We start from the raw sequence: 24,602 nt of genomic DNA, 5'->3' as shown, positions 1-24,602 counted from the left end.
CTGGGAAAGGAGACTTGCCTTCCAAAATTCTGTTTTCTAAATTTCAAGAGTTTATGTGTATCTCTCTTACTTGATGCTTGAGATCCAAAAATTAGGTGTGGCTCCTTGTCTCACACTAGAAATGCAAACTGGTTTTTTTCAGAGAGCATAATTCTTATTATGCAATTATGATATATCAATGTCTATGGATGTACATTGATAATCATTTCTTTTCCTTCTTCTCTGTGATGTGTTTAAAGCCTTCTGGGCTATAAATCAAGTAATTGTTGAATGTGTACTGGCTTGCAACTTTACTTACAATACTGTTCTCTACTCCCAGGGCTTTTTATCCAAGCCTCTGAGAGTACTTTACATCTCTGTACTCATTAGAACATCTCATTCTCCTGGATGGGTGGCAGGCATTAAATCTGCTCACAGATGGAGAGACCAAGGAAGGGAGAATTAGAAGGTCACTGTGTGACACTGACCATTCTGAGAACTGAATCCACTAAACCAACAATAATTGACCCAGCGATAATAGTGATGATTTGAACTTTGAAGAACATTCCTCATCCAAAACTTCTTTACAGGCATTTTTTTTCTTTCTTTCTTTTTCTTTTTCTAATAATTGTAAAAGTAGTGAATGTTCATTTAAAAAATTTTAGCAACTATAAAGGAGAAAAAAATTCCTGAAACCAGTTGTTAATTATTTCATCCTTTTTGCATTAAAGACATATTTAGTGAACACTTCCAAATACCATTTACTAAAAGGCAACTTTCTGCTTTATCTCTTGGTGGTTTATATAAATATAAATCTGAAAGACTGCATCTCAGTGGAAAGAGTATGATCAGACCAACTTATGCCCAAAGCTTGGCTCTGGCACTTACTGTATAAAGTTGGGTAAGTCATTTAAACTCCCTTGAGTACCTTTTCCTTATATGTAAAATCAGTATATGAATGGCAGCTCTGCAGCTTTTCTGAAGAGTCATATAATCTCTGCTCTGTTGGGTAGAATCTAGGCTGTTTGAAACACAAGTCCATGAGTCCCCCTCAAGTCTTTTCTCTGCACCAACCTAGAGCAACAAAATAAGCAGGATTTTTTTTTTAAATCATAAAAAGAAGGCTGGAGCTGGGAAGCAAGGGATATGGGGCACTGGGATACTGGCCAAGTATTTCCAAAATTCAGGGAGGGAAGACAGATTTTCTTCCTGGGCCAAGCTTGCAAATCCCCAAGTGTGTCAGCAACTACAAAGCACTCCATACTAACACACCGCTCAGAGCAACGATTGTTAGGTTCTCAAGCAAAGTTGTGGACTCAACACAGAAGAGGATGTATGCAGGGCAAGTAGGGCTGTGTAATCTTAAATTACAGTGGGTTAAATGGGAGCCTTTGAGAAATGATTAGGTTTATCCATAGTATTTGCAGGTCTCTCTTGCCAGCTCACATACTGCTGTCACAATGGGAATGAGGGAATCATGGAACCTTCCATACAGCCTTGCCAATTCTCTTTTTTTAGTAGGAAGCTGATTATTCAGTTTGGAAATTAACCCAGATTCCTTGTTTCTCTTTCTGCCTACTTTCCTCCACTGTTTTCTGATCAGTTCACTTATTAGAAGTTCTGCCAGAGGGTAGAAAGGAACATGTTCAGGAAGCACTGAGTCAATGTTTCATTGTTTTCTGGTAACACAGATAAAAGTTATTTGGAAGACTATACTCTCAGACTGTCCTCTACTCCTGATTATGCAAATGACAGATCAATCAAAGCCCCAGTAGAATTATCTTGTTTTCTACACCAATACTTCATTCTTTAGAATGGGACATTCAAGAGCTACCATCTCCTTTTCCCCTCATTACCATTAACAAATTAAAATCTGGGTGTCACAAAACTCTCCCAGGGTTTTTATATTTATTTTTAGTGCCCCACGTGGATCCAAAAAACAGAGTGAATTTCACTTTTGAGCCATTGGCAATTGAAAACCTGCTGAATAACTTAGAGATTTTCCACCATATAATAAATACAACAATTGAGACAGTTTAGTTTCTTGCTTTATAACCTGAATATGAAAGTATAGTTGTTTGGAAAATTTTTAAGAACATTATTTTCTAACCATTGCGCCACCATGCAATATTTATTGTTATTGCCAAGATTTCCCCCGCTCGTGCCCCCCTTAATCCCAGCTTGAGATCATTTTATTCCCTAAAGCACAACACAGTATGCCCTGGAGCATATCTTGGGAATCAGATGTGAATCTTTAAATCATCTAATTTCACATCTCAACAGCTATGGTTCAGTCAATATCTGTGAGCTGTAGACACTGAGGCAGAGGTTAAAAATACAAAGACAAAACCCGAAACTGAATGGAATAAATAAGTTACCTTCAGGTGGAAATACTCTGTGTTTTTGTTGATTGTGTCTCTCATAATATCCCTTTCAGAAAATATTAGCACCTCAACATCCACATAACAGTTTCCTCCCACTCAAGTATTTCTAAAATAATTAGATACTGTCTTTATTATGTGTGAGTTGTCACATAGAAGAAATGTGCCTCTGAAGTCTGCTTCCAGGTGATATATCTCTTCTGACCTTTATTTGTTAAATTTGAAGATTATTGCTTTCCAAATTGCCTATGAGCCCTTGGAAGCTAAAAATGAGATCCAGCTATCAAGATCTAGGCAAGCTATCTATTCTGAATCCTTTAAAAAGGCTCACATATGCAGATGTAGCTAAGGCCATAAATATACTTTTAATTTATTATTAAAATTATACAGGAATGTACCTGACTTTGGAGAATGGCAAAAATTGCTACCTGATCTTAATCAGTTAATTAGGCTCAGCTTTCTGTTCTGCAAAATGGACTCAGAAATACGTACTTCATGGGATGGTTACAAAGTGTCACACAGTTCTCATTTGTAAACTTCCCAGAGTATTAACCTATCATAAAAGAGACACAAAGAGATTCTCTTTATTAGCAAACTTGAAAAGTTAGTTGAATATCTTTTTGTTATGTTACAGGTGGTATAACCCTATTGGAAACAGAATTGTCCCTAGGGAAATATCAGTTGTTCTGAAATATACAAAGAAAGAGGGTTGTTTTGTGTGTTTGCTTTTGGTTTAGTTTCGTATGAGGTCATGCTGTATTCCACACATTAGGCTAGGCATTCACAATTTCTTTCTCTCTGTACTGTATCTATTTCATCCCCAAATCGTTACCCCAAGTAAATACTGATAATTTCCTACTTTCCGTCTTGAATCGATCGGTTCAGGAGTAACCAATTCTGGCTAAAGAGGTATTGGGCAAGTTTTGAAGAAAGGACACTTGCTAAGACATTGCCACATGATGTAGTAATCTCTCTTCTACCTCTGGGCTTGGTCATTCTGGGGCAACATGCTCAGAGCTACAGCTCTCTTGTGACCAGTACGAGGATGAAACCAAAGCCAGGGATGGCAGAAGGCACCACGGAGTTACTGAAATAACTAACCCTGGGCTTCACCCTGATAGTGGACTCCTTATATACGAAATAATATATGTCTTTGTGTAAGTCAGTTTGTATCACATGAATCTAACAGAACAAAACATCATTTAACTAAAAAGAGTACCCCCCAACTGGTCCCCGGGCCTCACTCTTTTTCCTTATAGCTTGTTCTCAACACAGTAGCCAAAGTGATCTTTTGAAGTCATATCTTATCATTCCCTGGCTCAGAACCATCTGGTGGCCTCCTATAACCTTACTATAAAATCTACAATCAGTACCAATCTACAAAAAGTAATTCTATGGTGCCCCAGTAAGATGGACAGTACTTGATATGCCCTGACCTCTAATCACTTCTCCAACATCATTTTCTCCTCTTCTTTCCCTCCAAGCTCTGCTATGGCCTGCTTTCTGTTCCCTGAACAGCTCTTTCCCATTCCTGAATTCTCATTCCTGCTGCCTGGAAAACTCTTCTCCCAGTTCTCATTTCATTCTGTTCTCAGCTTAAAGTTACCTTCTCAGAGAGGATCTAATCATCCTCTTCAAAAAATAGCTTGCATACTCACCTAAACCCAGCTCACTTCTCCATTAGGCTACATTATTTTCTAAGCATATATCATTATCTGATATTATACTGTTCGTTTATTTGTCTTCCACACTAAAATGAAAACTCCCTAACAGCAGAGAACTTTCTGTCCTGTTCATCCTCGCATCTCCAAGGCCTTGTACAGTGCCTAGTATGCCGTAGGCATTCATAAATATCTACTGAATGAGTGAAAGGCAAAACTATTGTGGGAAAAGGAGTAATTCAGTCTGAGATAACAGGCAACTGAGGGGAATCAGAAATGCGGGGAAAATATTCAAAAGAAGTCTTGATAGAGTAATTAAAATGAAAAAGTGTACAAGTAGAAACATGTAATACAGAAACAACTGCTATAAATACCAATGAGTAGAGGTCTAGTTCTGAGAGAAGAAAAATAAGTTGATGTTCCTTTAGCAGAACAATAAATCTGAATATGAATAGGAAGACACGGTGCCCATGTCTTAGGGGGCCTGAGGTCTCAGGGTGATGTTCCAAGGGGCGGTAAGCCCCCCTAGCCCAGAAGTCAAAAGGACCTGATATCTAAATTGGAAGATCGCAGATGTAAACTTAATAGTAGCTGGTCAAAAACAAAAAGTTTGGAATTGCACCTTGTCTCCCTTCTTTCTGTGAAAAAAAGGTCTGTAAGAATGGAAAGAGACATGAGCTCTGTCTCTCAGAAACCGCTAAAAATTTAGAGAAGTATGAAAACATAGGAGGACACAACCTCTTAAAATTTCCCTTTAAATAGTCTTAGGAAGACATGCTGTCTGGAAAAAACATAGAAAAAGTTAGTGAATCAATTAGAGAATGAATAGGATATACCAAGAAAGAGATATGGAGCCACACGAAATGTAAAGAGCTATCTTTTCTATTCACGCAACAGTGAAGCTGAAATTAAGTTTTCCAAAGCTTAGAAATTAGTTATGCAACAGTGAAAAAGAAGCATCAGCTCTAACAGGAAGGAAGGGAGGGTCAGGACACAAGAACTTTGTAACATATTAAAAACATGCATGAAGAAGATGTCAGTGAAGAGGTAAACTCCAAAGCTTTAAAACACTTGTGAGAGGTTCATCCATGTAAGTGGTTGGAAAGAGAGAAGAAAAATAGTAAAATCCTCTGGGACTTCCAGCAATATGGAAAAAATAACATCGGTTGAAGGAAATTTACAACGGCCCTTTTGAACAGTTGGGCCCCAACCAGGGCTCATGACCTATGACTCTATTGTCACATAGAAGTTTACCACTAAGTCAAGGACAGTAGTGTGATTATACACAGGCCACACAAAAAAATGTATACAGTTGTCTTCAAAAACAAACAAAAAAACCTTAGAAAAATGACGTTCAGCTGGAAGAGACAAGAAGAGAGGAAAATAATGTAGCCATCTGTGCTGACCAAAGGCTCCTTTACTCGCTGGCTTGGAGTAGGGACCCTGGCTGTCCTGGCTATCCGCAGGACTGGGGCCTGGATTGCAGGAAGAGGACTAAAATCACAGCGCTGCCAAAGGATGCACAGTCAGCCTTGAAAATTCTAAAGTCTTTTTACCATGGCACTGAGGTTATTTTCACTTTTAATAGTAATAGCTAACCTTTTTTGAGTACCTACAGGCTACCAGATACTGTTCTAAGCATTTTAAACATAGTAGCTCCTCTCTTATAACAACAGTACAAAGTAGGTTCTCTTCATTCCCCATTTTATGAAAGGGAAAAGTACTCATCTCTGACTTAACTGTGTCTGGGAAATAGCAGACCCCAAATACCCACTGAAGGATACAGTAGGGAATGAGTGGAAAGGATTCAGAAGGAAGTAAAGAAAGGAGGGAGCAATAGTGATGAGAGAGGGAAGGAAGAAGGGAGGGAGAGGGAAGATGATTCTGGAACAATTGGTAATAACAAAGGTCTAACAACATTAAGACAAACCAAAAGATCATAAACAGAAAAGGGAGATGAAGTCTGAGGATCTCCAGACCCTTCAGAAAAAACAACAAAATGACAACAGGAATCACTGCATAATCTGCATCAGGAATCTCAAGAGGGTTTAACAGTGTCTAACACGCCAGGCAGGATATAAAAACACACAAGTCAAACCATTTGGTGATACGATGTATAAACATTGGGGACAGTTTAGAGAAACAAGAGAAGTAATTCAGCCTACCAGAGAGGATGGGAATTCTTCTTTCAAGGTATATAAAATAAAAAACAATTAAAGAGAGAGAAAAAAGGAAGGAATGAAGGAAGGAAGGAAGGAAGGAAGGAAGGAAGGAAGGAAGGAAGGAAGGAAGGAAGGAAGGAAGGAAGGAAGGAAGGAAGGAAGGAAGGAAGGAAGGAAGGAAGGAGGGAGGGAGGGAAGGAGGGAGGGAGGGAGGCTGTTCCTTACTATATTTACATTGACTACTGGGACATGGATATTCCACAGTATACAAATCTGCTCTGAAGGAAGTGCCAAAAATTAAGTTAAAGCTGAACATACTGAAGCATGTTTTTCTCTACTACAGAAATTAGTATGTAAACTAACAAGAAATATAGCCTATTTTGTGTAGGTTTGTTCTGGAAGAAAGGATCACCATTCTTATTAAGATTTTAGTCTAATGAAGCTACTCTTTATTGCAAGGGCTGGGAAGGCTGAAATGCAGGGATATTCCCCAGTGACTCACAGACAGTAAAGAGGGTGACTAAGCTTCCAATCTGTGCTAAACAGGGACAGAAGTGTAGCCAGGGAGAGATCAGAAGAGGATCACACATCTGAGAACTTGGTAATGTGTTGAAAAGACAGTTTTTAAGACCATGATAAAAGAAAATATTGAGAATAACACAAAGACTATAAGATATACCCAGAAGGCTATCAGAGAATGGCAAGGTGACGCCTACCCCTCCATGAATAGGCTTGATCCACCTGAAATTAGAGACAGAGAAAATTAGAGATAGAGAAAAAAGTCATCTCTCATCCAAGATGTCTATTGTTTGTACCATTTCTATTACCAACTACTTGTGTGAACCTTGGGTAAGGTACATGACTTCTCTGGGATTCAGTTTTCTCAACTGTATGAGGCAGCAACTATATTGCTTTATCAGAGAGATTGCTTCCAATTCAGAGCACAATTCTATAGGGGCCTCCAGGAAGAACTGTGACAGTAACCTTGCAAGGAAGAACGCGAAGCAACAAACAGGGGAAGTCCTGTGCATCCTTTTATACATTTTTTGAACTATGTGAATGTTTTGAATCTGGGTCCATCAGTTACTAATGATATGATCTCAGATCAGTCTTTTCTATGGAATTCAGTTTTCTCATTAGTAAAGTAAGTTAAGCCAGATGATTTCTGTTCTTCCAATTTTGAGCCGCTCTTTTCTGTCCTTTAGCAGGTGAATAAGGAATGCATTACCTTGACATTTCCCTTTAAGAAACTTGATTAGGAAGACTAGCACTACTGCATTTGGCATCAGGATTCTAAAATTCTCTGTCTCAGACTCTTTCTCTGCCTCCAGCACATCCCTCCATTCCTCAAGTGTGTTAGTCTCTAGTACTGAATTCTTCTCCCTACATTCTCTCCCTCTGAGAGTCTACACATCCGCATAGCTTCAACTTTCAGCCCTATGCAGGTAAAAGTCAGTATTACAGATCTTGCCTTTCTTTCTGTTGGCAGAAAGCATAGGTGTCAAGAATTTTGGCTCTGAGTTGTTGGCCTGAGGGTAGCTCTGTAGCCACCCCTCAACCTCTTAACCACACCACATCTGAGTGAGAAGAGACCTGTTCTAGATGACTGGAGGATGCCTTTAGAAAGAGGAGGCTGACATCCTTATTTCCTGTTGGGATGGCCATGTAGGCAGTTAACTTATTGTTCTGTCTCATGCTTTCTTGAATAAAAGATTTGGAGAGAACAGCAGGGAGAAGACAATTAATGACTATATCATCTTACTACGCTGATAGAAAGTGACCACAATAGAGGGGGTGAGGACTTGATCATATGGGAGAATGTTGAATACACTGTGTTGTTTATGTGAAACCACCATAAGATTGTGTATCAATGGTACTTTAATAAAAATAAAAAAATACTTGGTGAGAGAGGCTAGAGAATGTAGGTGACAGAGGAGTTCCTGGAATCCTACCTTATTTTGTGGCAAGGATGAGTGAGCTTCCCCCAGGACATTCACCTGGGCTAGAAATGTTCTTGGAGGTACCCTCAGCCAAGGGTGTCCAGGATATCAAGTACAATGTTGGGGATGGGAGCTGGGATGGGCAAAGAAGAGGCAGAGCTGGAACCTTTAACTCAGCTATAATGGTACAGAGAGCTACCTTCCAGGCCATCTCCAAAGAATTTATACATGTGACTTACTATGGAATCAGCATGTGGACACCTATTAAATAGACAGCATAGCAAGCCAGTTTGTGTTGGCCAAAGAAGCAAAGACAATTTACAGAAAGAGAACTAAAACCTGGGCTATTGAGTCAAGAGAATCTGCTATTTCTTCATTTCTCCCAACCATCCCTCAACACTGGAGATCAGAGATCAGAGACCTTGAAAAGAGAATGAGAGACCCAGATCATGATCCCAACTCTCACGCCATACATGCCACACCGTGCCAGTATAGGAGTAGGAGAAAACCACTCTTCTTCCCCCGCAGGTCCCTCGAGCACTAGACATAGCTGTTGATCAGGGGGGTAAAGATATGCATTACAGTTCGAAGTTGAATAGTATTTTAACACCAAGGCTGACTGAGAAGTTATAAATCTACCTAAGATGTGGTTAAGGCATTCGCTTCCAGGAAAGGAAGGAGGGTTCAAGGCAGAACAGCTTGAGAAAGTGTTTACACAAAAATAATCCCTATTCATGACTGAATTAAACATATACCATATATTCTAGTGGGAAGTACTGCAAAATCACATGACAAAGGCTATAAATTCTGACAAAGGGAAGACACGAAAAATGAAGACATGAAAACTTGAAAAATGAATGAATCAATAAATGAAAACCCATCCGTTGGTTACAATTCATGTCCCTCTTATACCCAAAATACACTTAACCCCTCCCTGAGACACCACAAGTATGCAGACATAGAATAGACCTGAACCCGACCACAGCCTGGAGCTAATCCCAAGGTAAGTCACCTGCAGCCTAAAACAGAGCTACTAAGCTAAGGCGGCCTAAATCAACAGATTTGTATATGTGAAAATAAGTGTTTGCTGATATAAGACATTGAGTTTTGGGGTGGTTTATTAGGCAGTATTTATGGGGCACTAGCTTAATTAATACAATGCATTTCCCATACTTTTTTCTATCTCTTTGACAGGACTTCAACATTTTCTCAATCTTCTTTAATTCTGTTGTCTCAGATTGACCCAAATATTCTTTCAATGCCTGAATCTTCATCTCATCTCCAGTAGTATCTCTAGAGGCTAGGCTACTTACGTTGTACTTTAAATATTTCACTCTACATGACAATTTTCAAAAACTTGTTATTCATACATCTTTCAACAAAGATTTCTGAACACCTACTATGCACATAATGGCAGGAACTAGGAATATAATGATGAAAACAAAATCCATCTTCAAGGATCTTACAGTCTTATAGGAACAAAATTTCAATGATTAAGAAGTGACATGAATATTCTAATTTCTAAAATATCAGTCTTAAGATACCATGCTTAAATTCTAACCTAGGCCAAAGAATTAAAGGCAAACATTATTTTATTCTTTCTTAATCCCCTTATAGTACTAAGCAAGAGAGCTTTTTCTAGAGTAAGTGTTCAATACACAGTTGATTGTTTTGTTGTTAAGTGGCCACTGCATCACAACTGCTTTTGTGCTGTGTCTAGCAGCTGAGTCGTCCATCCTCTGTTCCCAAACATTTGCTGAATAGCTATTATGTGCCAGGCATTGTGCAAGGCCCAGGTGGTCCTGGCTGTCAAGGAGAGCATAGTCTGGATGACACAGGCATACATACACATGATTACAATGCAACTTAAGATACATGGAGAGTAGTACTATGGGAACAAAGAGTGACCAACTTCTTTTGGGGAAGTAACTTTGTGCTTTTATATTATAATTAGGTCTTTCAAGTGTAGAAGTTTTTCAGGCAGAAAAAAATGGGAAAGGCTACTCTAGGCCACAAGAACATCATGTACAAAAATACAGGCATGAAAAGGCAGATGGGTTTGGAGATTAGCAAACCATTAAGTATGGATAGAATTTAGGTTGGGTGGGAACTGAGTGATGAGAGATGAGGCTGCAGCTGAATTGGGGAGAACTTTGTATGCCAATGAACTGAGATATTATTCTATGGAGATCCAAGAACAAATGGAACATATTAAGAATGGAAGAACTGTGATGTGATTGGATGCTTTTATTAATTTGGGGTGAACACCTCTTGACAATGTGGAGATTGGAATAAACAGGGATAATTTGATTATGGAAAGACTGGTTAGGAAATAGTTCTAGGCCTTACACGATAAAGGCCAGGCTAGGCTGGAGGATAGATTGGAGAGATGTTTCTGCAACAGTGTTAATAGGATACGTCAAGGAAGGAGATAGGAGTTTCAGAGGAGAGGGAGATAAACCAAGTCTGCTTTGCATCTAAGTTGGAAGTCCACTGGGAGTAGTGACTTCACAAAATAGGAGGAAAGATGGGCTCTGAGCAGAAAGAGCAGTAGTCAAGATTTCAACCCTGTCTGTCCTACTCATTGCTCTGCAATTTGGGTGAGGTACTTGACTTTGCTGAACCACAGATACAGCATCCGTAAAATGGAAAAATAATATTTATGTCATGGGCTTGTCATGAGGTTAAATAGGATGGAAACATAAAAGCATCTAGCTTACTGTCAGGACATAAAAGTTGCTTGATAAACGTTTTATGAAGAAAACTGATAGAAGTAGAATAAAGTGCAGAGACTGGGGTTTAAAACTAGGCTTGGTTATGTGACCTTGAGCATGTTACCTAATCTCCTTGACATTTAGTTTCCTCACATGTGAACAGGGAAAATTTATTCTATCTCACTGGATTGTTGGGAAGAATAAATCTGAAACCCTATGGAGAGTCTGATGTGGTCACTCATACGTAATTGGTGCTGAATAAATGTGCATTGAATGAAAGTATAAATTAATTCAACTGTGCTCAGTACATTCGGTTTAAGGAGGTAGAAAACTAAGTTTAATAAATATTACATACACCCTCAGACACATACATACTAAAGAGAATAATGCTGTTAGAAAATATATTAGAATTTAAAATGTTAAGTTTCCACTATTTAGAAAGTTAGCTTAGAAAAGTTCATTCCTCTGTGATGTCGAAAAAAAGGCCATGCCTTTCTAATCTCCTTGTGTTATATAAAAACTAGAAATTACCTTTGTATCTTCTCTTTAAAAACAAAGCCAGGTACACAGTTAAATCTTGTGCAGAGTGTAGTTACCTGCATAACTTTTGCCCCAAAGAAATGATTCTAGACTGAGAAAGCTTGAGAGCCACTATTTTAAAATAACCTAAGTACTATCACACTACACACTAATTCATTTTTTAACTGAAAGCCCCTGATGATTCGTTATAGTACCATTCCTGCTCGAACAAATGCATTTTACTTTGTGTAATGGCTGTGACAGAGACTGCTAGGTGTTCCCCAGTATCTCTTCTACTCCACTTTCTTTTAACAGATGAGCCAGCCCACTCTTTCCACCTTCCAACCTTTCTCCTTGACCCCATTTTTTTTTAGAAACATGGCCTCCCAGCTGTAGACTACATTTCCCAGCATTCCTTGAAACTAAGTAAGTTCCCATGCTTCTGGGTCATCTCCTAAAAGACACTTGCCCGGGACACTATGCCATCCTTTCTTCTATGGGCTGTAGCACAGACGTGATAGAGACTCAGGTTTGGTAACACTGAGGAGCATGACATCAGGGAATGGTAATGCAGCAGAGAAAAAGGAACCTGTGCCCTTTAATGACCTAGAGGAGTCCATGTCCTTCACCATCTGGACCGGCGGGACTGTAATGTGAGAATTGCATTTCTGTCTAAGTAAGCCACTATGTTTTTCTGTGTGTTTGTTAGAGCATCTCACCTTCTACTCCATGGAATGCAGGGTGTTACCTTGTTTTCCAAGAAAAAATAATTGTTTGACTGTGAAAATTGCGTTTAAGACTTTCAGATCTCAAATACAAAAGTCTGTGGTGTCAGGCTAAACTTTCAGAATACTCATTATCAAACCAAGATTATTACCAAGGGCTTTTCCACTGCTCCTTATTTGGCAATGATATCTTGAGTTCTAATGGAGAATGCTTAATTGTCAACTTGGTCGATTTTGATTATTATTATGCTGTGGTTTGTAATGAAATAACAGTTTTTCCATTTCTTTTACTAACCCTGACAGTAAGCATTGGTTTAATAATTAAAGACCTTTCAATTTGCCTTATCTCTGTGAGACTTAACCATAAATTAGATAAAGAAATGGGGGTCTCAAAAGAGAATGTCTAAAAAAAAAATGGTTCACCAAGTTTTAACAGTGTCAGTTTTGGCTAAAGGGCAGTTAGTATTGAAAATAGAATTTAATTATATTGTTTTGCCACTATTTGAGCAATTGAGGTAAATGCGATTCAAGATTCTAGTTTTGCATATCTTCAGAATAGGATACCTTATATCAGTATTTTTATTACTAGTATAAGGAACAACTATGGAATGGTTTGTCAAAATGAAGTCAACAAAAAAGATAAGTAACACAAAAGAATTAGAGTACCAGGTAATGGTGAACTATAGCATAATATAGACAGAACATATCAAAGTTATCATACATGGCCATTTATACAACTTAATCACACATAGGACTGTCTTGGAAAATAACTGCACTGCTTATATCTCAGTCACTATCAATAATTCTCAACTTCAGAGAAGCTAAATCAGTTTCTTCCCCTGGCCTTCCCAGTAACCAGCTGTTGTAGTGGAAAGAACTCTTGGCTAGGACTCAGGAAATTTCACGGCTAGCTCTGGCTTTCCCACTTACTAAGTGTGAATTCGGGCAGGTCATTTAACCTTTGTGCAGGGTGATTATGAAGTTCAGATTAAGATCATCTACAAAAAGTATTTTGGAAAATAAAAAGCTTTATACAAATGCATAATAGTATATATGCACAGATATATGTACATGTGTATTATGTCAGAGAAACTAACATCATTAATAATATTTAGCTACCTATAAATGTATTTGTTCACATATACATATGAACACAGAGATACACATATACACATTTGTGTATATGAAGACACACACACACATTAGCAAAATGTACAACTTTTACTATTTAGGATTTATGTCCTGGCTGCTTCTAAAACGAGTCAAGCAATTTAGAATAACAGACAATGCAAAGGTGAAATGAGAAGCTGTAAAGCAAAACAAAGACCTTGTAGATGACATTTAAGAACTATTTTTTAGTCGATCTCTGCTTGCTCGTCATTGATGGCTGAAAGCAAAGCAGATAAGGGGACTCTGGAGCAAAAACAGCAGGTCACTAATTATTTACTGTACACCTGTGAACTCTGACCCCTCCAAATAAAAGTTAGAATCTTAGCAATGATCTGCATCTAACTACATGGTTTTACCCATCTCCATTCCTCTCTCTCCCACACCATCAGTGAGAAATAGGCCAGCTCTGCCAGAGTTTTCGGAAGCAACTTCTGGGATGTGTCAAGTGCCCAAAGAATACAAGGCCCACATATTGTAACACTCTTGTGGACTATTTTTTTTCTTAGTGATCATCTTTAATCATGAGAGTAAGGAACAAGATGACATCATGAGAATCTTTCCTTTACCTAGTCCCATACCACTTGACAGTTATTGAGGTCCCAATAGTCTCCCCTGCTAAAAAATATTACATGAGCTACATTCCTTTTTACATACATGTAAATTAGTTAGGAATGAACTTCACTGTGAGGTGGAAGGTAATACAGACACCTTTGATTCATCAGCTCAGACAATACCATTCTATTTTGAACCATCCACCAATTCCTTTGATGCTTATTTTAAAACAACCAGAAGTAAAACATCATATTTTATGGACTCAGTCCTCAACATGAACAACAAATATATTAGACTGCATTTTACCAGACAGGTAAGAACTGATGGTCATCTATGTCCAACTGAAACTCACAGAGTGATCACTATCTGGGACTATCTGGGACTAATGCTGGGACTAGCAATGAATGGCATTTGAAATTCTTTCCCATCCCCAAGCCTTTCTAAAAAAATGTTAACATGTAAAATGGGCTAAAAATCTCTGTACAGATGGCATGGGAACAAAGAGCAAGAGCTTGTCACTGAATAACATTTCTGCACTTTGCTTTACTGCTGTGGGTGACCTCGTCACTTAGCCAAAGCATTACTCCAGGACTCAAAAATGCTCACAACTGAGACATAGGTCTTTCACAAGTTGGGATTTCTTCTCCAGATTAAAATTTCTGGTTTCTGATATCCACAAGAAAACAGTTCCTAAAAAAGAATTCTGTAGCAATGTATTCAAAGTTGACCACCTTAGAACGGTTAATGTGTCTCTTTCAAAGGAGCCTCCCCAAGCAGTGTCTTATTTAGGATCACAGTGAACTTGCCAAAGAGGCTGCAGAGTGCCAGCTGTTTCACGAATGGAGGCCTGAGTGCCATCAGCACCTCCCCACACAGAGAGGAGAGGGAGGGAGCAGTGATGGCCACAGAGTCCACTCCTTTTCTTGAATGTGCATTTGTGAGCAGACTCTTCAAGTAGGTGGAAAGTAAATAAGCAGAGTACCTTGGGAACGCTGTCCCGTGATTAGAATTGGCCAGTCTCACCAGCAAATGCAAAGGGACAACATGTATGCATGTAGACATAGTCTAGTTGCCCCGCACTCACCTTACCCCTCTTGTCCTCTTGAAGTTGTAAATACCTGTCCACACTGGCAGAAGTCAGCTAGAAGAGAGGCAGTGAAGAGAGAGAAGCCCCAAATCCTTAGTCATTTTATGCTCCCCTCTCTCTGGGCTCAAACATCCCCTTCACTCTGATTGGCTTCTGGTTCTTTCACTGCCCCTTGCCTTTGAAGTGTTCTCCACTCAGCAGCACTTGGAGTTAATTTCTCCAACTTCCTCAAAGCATCTACGCACGTCCTGGGCAAGTATGTGTATTTCCAGTGACCCAAAGTGACAGTGGGAGGTGGCTGCTTGTAACTCCTTTTCCCGGAGACTCGTCTCTCCCTTGTACAGCTTGTCTGGACTCTTCTAAAAGGCTAAGGGAGGTGGTTACCTATTCTTGGCACCTGCACGTTATAAACCATAATGTGGTTCTGTTTTAGAGGGATGGGCTGCATGACTGGCACATCACTGCCAGAAAGAAAACTCAGGTTCTGAGTTTGAACCCCTACTTTGTCTTCCAAATCAAGCACCCCCAAATCATATTGCCTTTCTCCATCCTCCTCCTCTTCAGATTAACAGTATTTTCCTCTCTTTATCAGATTTTTTTTCCTTCTTCCTTATAACATTTTCTTTATAAAGTTTCTTCTGACACAGTTGAAGCTACAGGTTGTTTTTCTGAGAAAAAAAGAAAAAGTCTTCTATTCCTAGCTTTCCAGGCCATATTATAGAGTGAACACATGATTTCCAAGGCATAATAACTGGAATAAACTTGCTGTTTCCTCTTCATTTCTGTACATAGAAATGTTCAGGTCAAATTCTGTCATAATAGGACAAGGGGGTTTCCAAGTTTCTTTCTTAGGATGAAATTTTATTACACTCGTTATTGAGTGAAAGCAAAGAGCAGCTTAGGAATTATTCAGCTATGCATAGACTTTGTTATTATAATGGTATTTGCTGAAGGGGCAGCTATCCAATATACCATTTTTTACTTTCACCATGGCCATTTCTGATTATCAGAATGTGATAGAGTGATTACCTTTATGTAATTGAATTTTACAGCCTTGGTCTACACAGGGACTATAAAAACATCTTTTTGAAATCATGTTTAATGGAATTTAACTGATTTCTGCCAAATAAATAAAGACCAGCTTTCCCTGAAGTCTTTATTTTGGTAATTCAATTAATAATGAGATTTAACATTTTCAACAATACATTTATAACCTACTAAGTTAAATCTCTTGAAATCTTGAAATAGTCTAACATATCCCTCCTTCCCAATTTCTCTGGATGGAGATGTACTGAATGCCCTCTCAAGAATTCTCAAACGTTTATTTTTGATTCAGAACATTTCCACTGGTTGCCCTTGAGTTCGACATGCCGTATTATCACGTTACCTTTGGAATCTCTTTAAACTGTCATCCACATTCTCAGCAAAGCAACTGGATATGAACACCTTCTTCATCGACTATTTTTTTTTCTAACGACTTCACCCTTGAGTAACTGGTCACCTTGCAAGGCCTCAATCCACTGAGTTGAATGCATGTGACAAATATTCTTATGAACTAAAGGTTTTTTCTCTCTCAACTTTGGAGTATCAAGAACTTTATCAATATCTCTTCACATATTTGAGTTGTGAATTTCACAGTATAGTCCTAAAGAATTATATTCCTGAATTTATTTCTTGTACATTTTTCCTCCCAGCCTGCATCCCAATCGTGTATATGTGTGTGTACGTGCGTGTGCATGCATCCTCATACATCTATAGTTAAAAACTTAAGTTCTAAGGCAACCTATTTATGAGTCACAATTCAGACTTCTATTTTCTTGTAGTAAAGTGTGGGTAGTGGCCACAGCTGCAGCCTGAGTCCTCTGACTCTGGTGTGGGTCTTTACAAGATGGTCAGTGAATTTCTGGTGAAGAGACTGGGTGAAACAGTCTCTTTACAGAGGTCAGGGGTGAGACAGCTGTAGGTCTTGGAGGTGGCATCAAAGGCGGCCTTGCTAAGTTGCCCAGGCTGCCCTTGCAGCCCCTAGAGGAGGTATAGCAGTCAATGCCAGCCATAAGCAGCAGCTTCTTGGGCGCAGGGGCAGAGATGATGCCAGTGCCCCTGTGGCAGGTGTGAGGTACACCAGCACAGAGCCACAGCAGCCAGGCACCTTGCAAGGAACTGTATGAGGCCTGCCAATCTTGTTCCCCAGTAGACTCATTGCACAGGGACGATGGAGAGCTTGGCCTGGATGATGGCCCACAGATGGCAGTGGCCACCTTCTTGGAGCACTTAATATAGGGGCCAACATGTTGTAATCCCCACTGGCGACAAACACCTTGAACTTGGTCCGTTGGCCAGCATGGGTCTGGTTTTGCACAGGCTTAATCTTCAAAACCTCATCCTTGAGAGATGTTCCCAGGAAAAAGTCAATGATCTCAGACTCCTTGGTGGGCAGGGAGAAAAGACAGATCTCCTCCAGTGACCTGACCTTCATACCCTTGACCAGGTGGCCCAGCTTGGTGATGGGAATCCACTCCTTGTTCTCAGCCTTTTCCCCATGAGCTCCACGAGTTCATGCCCTGGCCCAGGCACTGCCGAAGGCTCCACATCAGTTGCCATGCAGCCCCTGTTCCAGGGCCTCAGGGCCCTAGGACCCTCCTGCAGCACCTGTTTCATCTGCCATGTGGGGTTTTCCTGGAAAAGAAGCTATAACAACATATTCTTAAATGAACACTGGCCAGCGGCTATATCTTCATGATTAAGAGTATGAATTCTAAATCCTAACTGCTGGTTCGAATCCTGGCTCTACTCTTGAAATGCTGTGCAATCTAACATGTTTGCTCCACACTTCTATGCCTCAGTTTACTTATCTGTAAAATAGCAATAATAATGGGAATTTTATAAGATTCAACTTTAGTGACACAAGTGCTTAGTACAGTGACTGGCACTTCGTAAGCGCTCCATGAATGCTATTATTATTAACCAAGCAAATAATAGAGCTAGAACAGTAATTCTCAAGCAGCAGTGAGGTGGTCCCCCAGGAGACCTCTGGCAATGGCTGGAGACATTTTTTTTTTTGAGAGGGCATCTCTCATATTTATTGATCAAATGGTTGTTAACAACAATAAAATTCTGTATAGGGGAGTCAATGCTCAATGCACAATCATTAACCCATCTCAAGCCTAATTCTCATCAGTCTCCAATCTTCTGAAGCATAACGAACAAGTTCTTAGATGGTGAACGAATTCTTACATAGTGAATAAGTTCTTACATGGTGAACAGTACAAGGGCAGTCATCACAGAAACTTTCGGTTTTGATCACGCATTATGAACTATAAACAATCAGGTCAAATATGAATATTCGTTTGATTTTTATACTTGATTTATATGTGGATCCCACATTTCTCCCTTTATTATTATTATTATTTTTATTTTTAATAAAATGCTGAAGTGGTAGGTAGATGCAAGATAAAGGTAGAAAACATAGTTTAGTGTTGTAAGAGAGCAATTGTAGATGATCAGGTGTGTGCCTGTAGACTATGTGTTAATCCAAGCTAGACAAGGGCAATAAAACATCCACGGATGCAGAAGATTTCTCTCAAAATGGGGGGTGAGGTTCTAAGCTTCACCACTGTTGATCCCCAATTTCTCACCTGATGGCCCCCCTGCGACTGTGCCTGTCTTAGGTTGTTCCTCCCTTGAGGAATCTTACCCGTGGAGACATTTTTGATGTTACAACTTGGCAAGAGAATAACGTCTAGAGGGTAGAGGTCAGTGATGCTGCTAAACACTCTAAAATACACAAGAAAGCCCTCACAACAAAGAATTATCCGGTCCAAATATCAACAGTGCAAAGTAAAAGAATACTGAGCTGAGAAGAACCATCCCTGGTCAACAGAGAGCCTGAGATACTTTCCCCATGGTGCATAAGAAGTCATTAACCAAATATTGCTGGAAAACCAAATGTCCCTGCAACAATTGTACACCATTCAATATCACGGAAGCTGATGTTGGAAAAACTCAAAATGGTTATTGGATATATAGATCATAGCACTTTAGTCTGTCTTAGAGCTATGTTAAAATACTTTTTTAAACAAGTAATATTTATTTCTCATTAGAATCATTATTCTAAAATTCATTGACTAAGAATTCTGGGAGTAGATGAGTAAGGATGCATAAGGGCTTTAGAGACAACAGGTCCCATACAAACTAATGCTTGCAAATTTATCTGGATCTGGATTCCTTTCCCTATAGGACCCAGCAAGAGAAGATGGTCTGCCTATAATGAATACTGGGTAGAAAAGAAGGTGGGCATGAATTTTCATGCTCTCAACCTTGCTTAGATACTTTGCAGGCAGTGGGATTATTTAAAGAAAGCTACACACAAAGACTCAAATTATCTCTTTCCTCACAGTCTCAGTGTTTCATATGAACTTAGCAAGATGTCTAGCTGGGAGGGTTCATTATCCATCCTCTTTGTGAGCCTCCCTGTAACTCCTCCTGCTGGAGGTGTGCTGAATGAGAGCAGAGTAAGTCCAGGAGATGGCTGTGCATTACCTAAAAATCATCTTCAAAGTCCGAGGAGGAAAAACAGGGACCTCTCCTTAAGGAACAAACCCTTGGTCCTGACCTTCCATGTTTGGGACTTGACGGCTGGAGCTCAGGGACTTGGAAAGTTACAGGGAGGTCCCCTTTCCTTCATCAACCCTTGGCTCAAACACAGAACACTGTTCCCATAAACAGAAGCGTCATGAGAGGTAGGACGCCTTTCTCATGCTCACAGGTGTGTTCCGCCAGAGAGGCTCATGGATGTTTAGGGTGGACTCAGTACTGTCTGCTCTATGTCAAGGGAAGACTCTTTGCATCATTGTGCCCAAATGGTGGTGCCCAAATATATTAGGTCCTAATCCCTGGAATCTGTTAAATATTACTGTATTTGGAAAAGGGTCTTTGCAGCTATAACTAAAATAAGGATCTTGAGATGGAGAGATTACCTTGCATTACCTGGGTGGGCCTTAAATGCAGCTGTGAGTATTCTTGTAAGAGGGAGGAAGAGGATGATCCAGCATACAGAGAAGAGGAAAAGTACATGTGAGCATGAAAGCAGAGACGGCAGGGATGCAGCCACAAGCCAAGGAATGCCAGCAGCCACCAGAACTTAGGAGGGTCAAGGACTGGATTCTCCCCTAGAGCCTCTGAAGCGCAGCCCTGCTAATACCTTGATTGATTTATATCTCATGAAAAAAAAAAACCCTGTCCTTGTGGCCTCCAGAACTGTGATAGAATGAATTTCTGTTGCTTTAAGCCACGAGTTGGTGGTAATTTGTTTCAGTAGCCACCGGAAACTGCAATAACTGAGATGCTGCTCATGGCTCCAACGGAAGAGGGAAAAGGAGGTACAGGAAGAGGAAGAAGAGTGAAGAAACAGATGGAGAAAGCAAGAGATAAAAGAAGATTGCAGATGAGGCAGAAGGGAAAAGAATCAGGAAAAAGTTGGGGAGAAATTATTCACTGAATGGTATAGATCACATGTCCACTGAACTAGGGAGAAAGGCCTGGGTCATAAGAGAAATTTGTCTTTAAAGCATCTTCATGATTCACCCAATGGTTACACTGTAGCTTACTGAAGTTTTTTTTTTTTTTATCAAGGTTACCAATCATCTCCTTGTGGTCAAAAAACAGTAACACCTTAGTCATCAAGCTCTTTAACCTGACTGGCCCACATTAAACATCCTTCCCGTTTCTGTTCATGACCCACTTCCTCTACAAAATCTCCCTCAACCTCCATTGTTTCCATTTTCTGAATTCCTGTTACACAGAAGTATGTCTGTTATTTCTGCTTTTCCAAAAGGAGGCCAATGATGCGGCTAAACATCCTAAAATACACAAGAATTATGATATGGTAACCACCTCCAGCAGTTTGCACAGGGCTGTTCATAATGGAGTCCTTGTGGTGACTGACTACCTCTTTTTCCGAATCCAATAATACAGATGGTTTCATCTTCTGCCTATTTATCATGCTGTACAATGATGATTGATATTGAGATTTATGTGCCTGAGGCATGTTAGCTCTAAATTATAATACATTGACAAAGTCATTGCCTTGCTGGTTAAGAAAGTCTACTCATACATTTTAGAAAGACTTCCAACTGGAAGAGTTGAGGCCAGAAAGCATCTCTCATTCACTCCAAGTTAACTCCACAATGCAATTAACTGCAACACCTCAAGTCCCAAAGAGTCATAGCATCTGAAAACTTACTTTATTACCAGAAGAGTAGCAACTTTGCTCTAAAATATATCTGAAGGTACCTACTTTCTGGTATTTATTTCCCAATATGTAGCAAATCTTAGTATAAAAGTAAGCTTACTTTTTAATTGAGTATACGTTCCTGGCTGAAAATTTCCCAACAGAATGTCTACACTTTTGAGCCTGTTTATATTTTTCATATTGCTCATTTGCCTTCAGCGTAACTGAAATTTAGGTTCAGTTCAAGAAATTATCTCACAATAAGTGATCAGATGACCGCCAACATGCAAACAATTATGTTCACACCACTGAAGGATCTAGTCAAAGACAACTGTTTGAGAGCATCCCTCATGATTTTACATTTTAATGTTTACTTTTACTTTTTAAGCATAAAAAGGCCAAAGACACATTGTAGCATTCCCATCATGTAAAAACAGTGAATATAAGCCACATCATACAATTAAGAATCACAAACACATAGAACAGAAATAAATTAAAACCAGTAAACTAATTAACACACTTCCAAAACAGAAAATCAAGACCTAAAATATTGTACACCTTAGTGAAATAACAGCTGCTCTTACTAAAAACCATATATTCCATTAGTATGGTACTTTGTAGTTTAATGCCTCTCCCACCTTGGAAAAATTATGTTGCAGTTATACAGCCCATATTAACACTTCTTTGCCTTTTATAAGTAACAGCTTTGAAATTGGACATTTAGCTATCCATTAAGTCAGTTGCTTGAGAAAAGCTTTCATTTTTTTTTTCCTGGCTCTTTTAGAATACTCCAAAAGAATGATTCAGAGAATTCAGAAAAGGATCAATTCATAATGATGGAATGATGAAATTCATAAAATGTAAATGCACCCCTGCCCCCTCCACTGGCATGTTATCTATGTTAAAGTTTGCTGCAGAGTCACATCACCCACATGTACCACAGACCTGACCACCAAATCAGTCCAGATTAATGACTAAGGTCAAAAGGCCCGCCCACCACAGAAAGCCTGGGGGTTTAAAATAGGGAATAAGGTCCTTGACTAGGCTGATATTTCTAGGTTCTTTTTTTCCACTTTCCAAAGAGAATCCTAAAAATTGTAGCCTGTTTTCCTGTTTGTTAATGAGAAAATCCTTACTATTCTACTAGCACTTTCTGAAACTCTTCAACTTCACTGTCCTCCTAAGAGAACTGTGTCCTGAAGGGGCAAATCATTTTCTTCACCCAGGGCCTTTTTCCTTGTATTAATATTAATATCCCATGAGAATATTAGCTCTGGAGGAAAGAATTTGGTGGCAAAATTCCATATTTACTCATGAAATCCACCCCCAACTTACACTCAGACATTGTAATAGGACAGCCCAGAGCAAAGCTCCCCATTCTGACTGCCTTTTCTTCAGGCTTCTCCTCAGCTTCTTCTGACACCCACTGTGTTTTGCTTGTTTATTTTTTTGGTTTGTTTTTCCTGCTGAACCCAAAGTCACTTTTACCAGCAGACGCTCTTCTTTCAGGAGAGTATATTTTGTATTTATTAGGTCAGAAAAGTATTTAAGTTAAAAAATAAAAAACTTACCTGCACCGGCTGCTGTGCGGAGACAGGAAGTGAAGTCGGCCGGGTCCTCTAGGCTGTGCTAACCCCACCTGGGTGCACTCCCCCTCCCCACCTCCTGGGCTGCAGGAGGCGCCTAGGAAAACCTAATGCATCCTCAAGCCCCAGTAGGATTTCAGCAGTGAGTAGGGTTGATAGCAGTTGCCTCTCCTTGTTTTCCTAGAAATGCTGTTTAAAAAACTTGGTGAAAGAAAAGAAACTCCTTGGTGCCACTGATTCCTTAAAACGATTTTTAAAGGGCTGTTTGCATATGTTTGTCTATGAGAGACAAAGCACAGGATTCTGAAGCCACTTCCTGCATTCAAATGTGGGATCCAGACATGAATATGAGATCTTGAGTAAGCTACTCAATCTCTCTGTGCCTCCATTTCCTCATTTCAGATATATTCTTGAGAAAATGATAAACAATACCAATCTCATAGGGCTTTTGTGAGGATTAAATTAGTTAAAATATGCAAAATACTTCAGAAAAGTGTCAGCACATAGTACTCAGTATATGTCAGGTATAACGTATCTATATGCCTCTTTCCCAGACACAGAGGGAGATTTGAAGATGTGTTTGTAGCAATATAGTGCTATATCTCTTTCTATCTGTCTGCCCATAAAATGAACTGGCACTTAGTAAATAGTTGTTGAATTAATACTATCTAACAGATTAAATAGGTTAATTCCAGAGTTTAGTTGGCTTTGTCCCTGATTGTTCTTTATTTTGGTTGATCTATTGCTGATTAATAAATGGAGACAAGAATCTCAGAATTCAGTGGAGATTTTTATGGATAAAGTGGATCAGGCTGGACAGTGGAAAAAAATAAAAAATATTTACGGAGAAACTACCCTGTGCCATTTTCTGAGCATGGAACTTTTCATGTGCCATTACATAAAAGTCTCTTAACAGTTCTTTTAAAATGGACACAATAAACTCCATTGTGCAGATGAGATAAGTGAGCTCAGAAATGTCAAGTAAATTACCCTAAATCACACAGCTAGTTAATGATGGAGATAGGATTCTAAGCCTACACCATTTTAAAGCAAAACATAACATGGAAAAAGGAGAAAGTAAAGTGATTTTTAGGTCATTCTAATAATAAAAGTCATTATTGAGTAGATCACTGACAAGATTTATCATTCAAAGATGGTTTGGTATCTTTTAGAATGAGCTTTGAGATAGAGATTCAGACTACACACTGTCCACATTTAACCCAGTGAAGAATCCATTGTACATGTTAACAGTAGACTATAGGTTATCAGAGATACAAAGTGACCCAGAAGACCTTTTAGCCCGACCTCCTCAGTTAACAGCTCAGACACATCATAAGTGAAAGGGCAGGCTCAGTGTCATGTAGGCAATTAGCAGCAGAAGCAGCCAGGATTCTTCTAGACCACTCCTTCCCCTACAGCATGTAGGATTAGCCAAGTGGGACACCATGGTTTTAAATCCATTCATTTAGATGCATGTAAATTCTAGTTCATTTTAAATACCCAATTCCTGCCTCAGCATCTAAACCTAACATGAATATTAAGGTGATTCTTAAAATTCTTTGGGAAGATATAATGAATAATAAGAATATTCTGTCGTGGAAAGCAGGTGGATTATATCTAGGAGCTTCTATTTTTAAAACCTGACCAAAATTCTGGTGGTGGTATATTCTGTGAAAAGAGAGCAAAATTTAAATAAATATTGTCTGTGTGGGACAACAGCCTTTTAAAGGGAAAGTGCTGCTTTTCTTCACGCAGAGAGGAATTAAAGGAATCTTTAACTATTTTTTTTGTTGTTAGATTGCATTCATTTACCATACAGCAACAAGAGCAGGAATCCTACTTCCTTGCATATTTCACAGCGTTCATTACAGTGCTGGGTTTTTGGTAGTCATGGACT

The 24,602-nt window shown here is 39.3% G+C and overlaps 1 protein-coding gene, 1 long non-coding RNA gene and 1 pseudogene across 5 annotated transcripts in view; 1 reads left to right on the top strand and 2 right to left on the bottom strand.

Annotated features, from left to right (window-relative positions):
* Positions 1-15,555, bottom strand: part of DIO2 (iodothyronine deiodinase 2) — a 227,482-nt gene extending 211,927 nt beyond the window's left edge. For 3 of the 4 annotated variants that reach the window (XM_073242033.1, XM_073242030.1, XM_073242031.1), the window contains exon 1: positions 14,888-15,144. The gene's annotated coding sequence lies outside the window, so the exon portion shown is untranslated. Of the gene's footprint in view, positions 1-14,887 lie in introns of all 4 variants that reach the window. The other variant, XM_073242035.1, reaches the window with a different exon arrangement.
* Positions 11,806-24,602, top strand: part of LOC140850718 (uncharacterized) — an 80,048-nt gene continuing 67,251 nt past the window's right edge. Inside the window, exon 1 of the long non-coding RNA XR_012133737.1 lies at positions 11,806-12,032. This is a non-coding gene — a long non-coding RNA (uncharacterized lncRNA). The remainder of the gene's footprint in view (positions 12,033-24,602) is intronic.
* Positions 16,678-17,444, bottom strand: LOC108407482 (small ribosomal subunit protein uS5 pseudogene; annotated as a pseudogene).

This window comes from Manis javanica, chromosome 8 (genome assembly GCF_040802235.1).
Source record: "Manis javanica isolate MJ-LG chromosome 8, MJ_LKY, whole genome shotgun sequence".
Taxonomy (NCBI): domain Eukaryota; kingdom Metazoa; phylum Chordata; class Mammalia; order Pholidota; family Manidae; genus Manis; species Manis javanica.
Note: the sequence above shows the minus strand (reverse complement) of the source record. Positions and strands in the feature narration are given on the sequence as shown.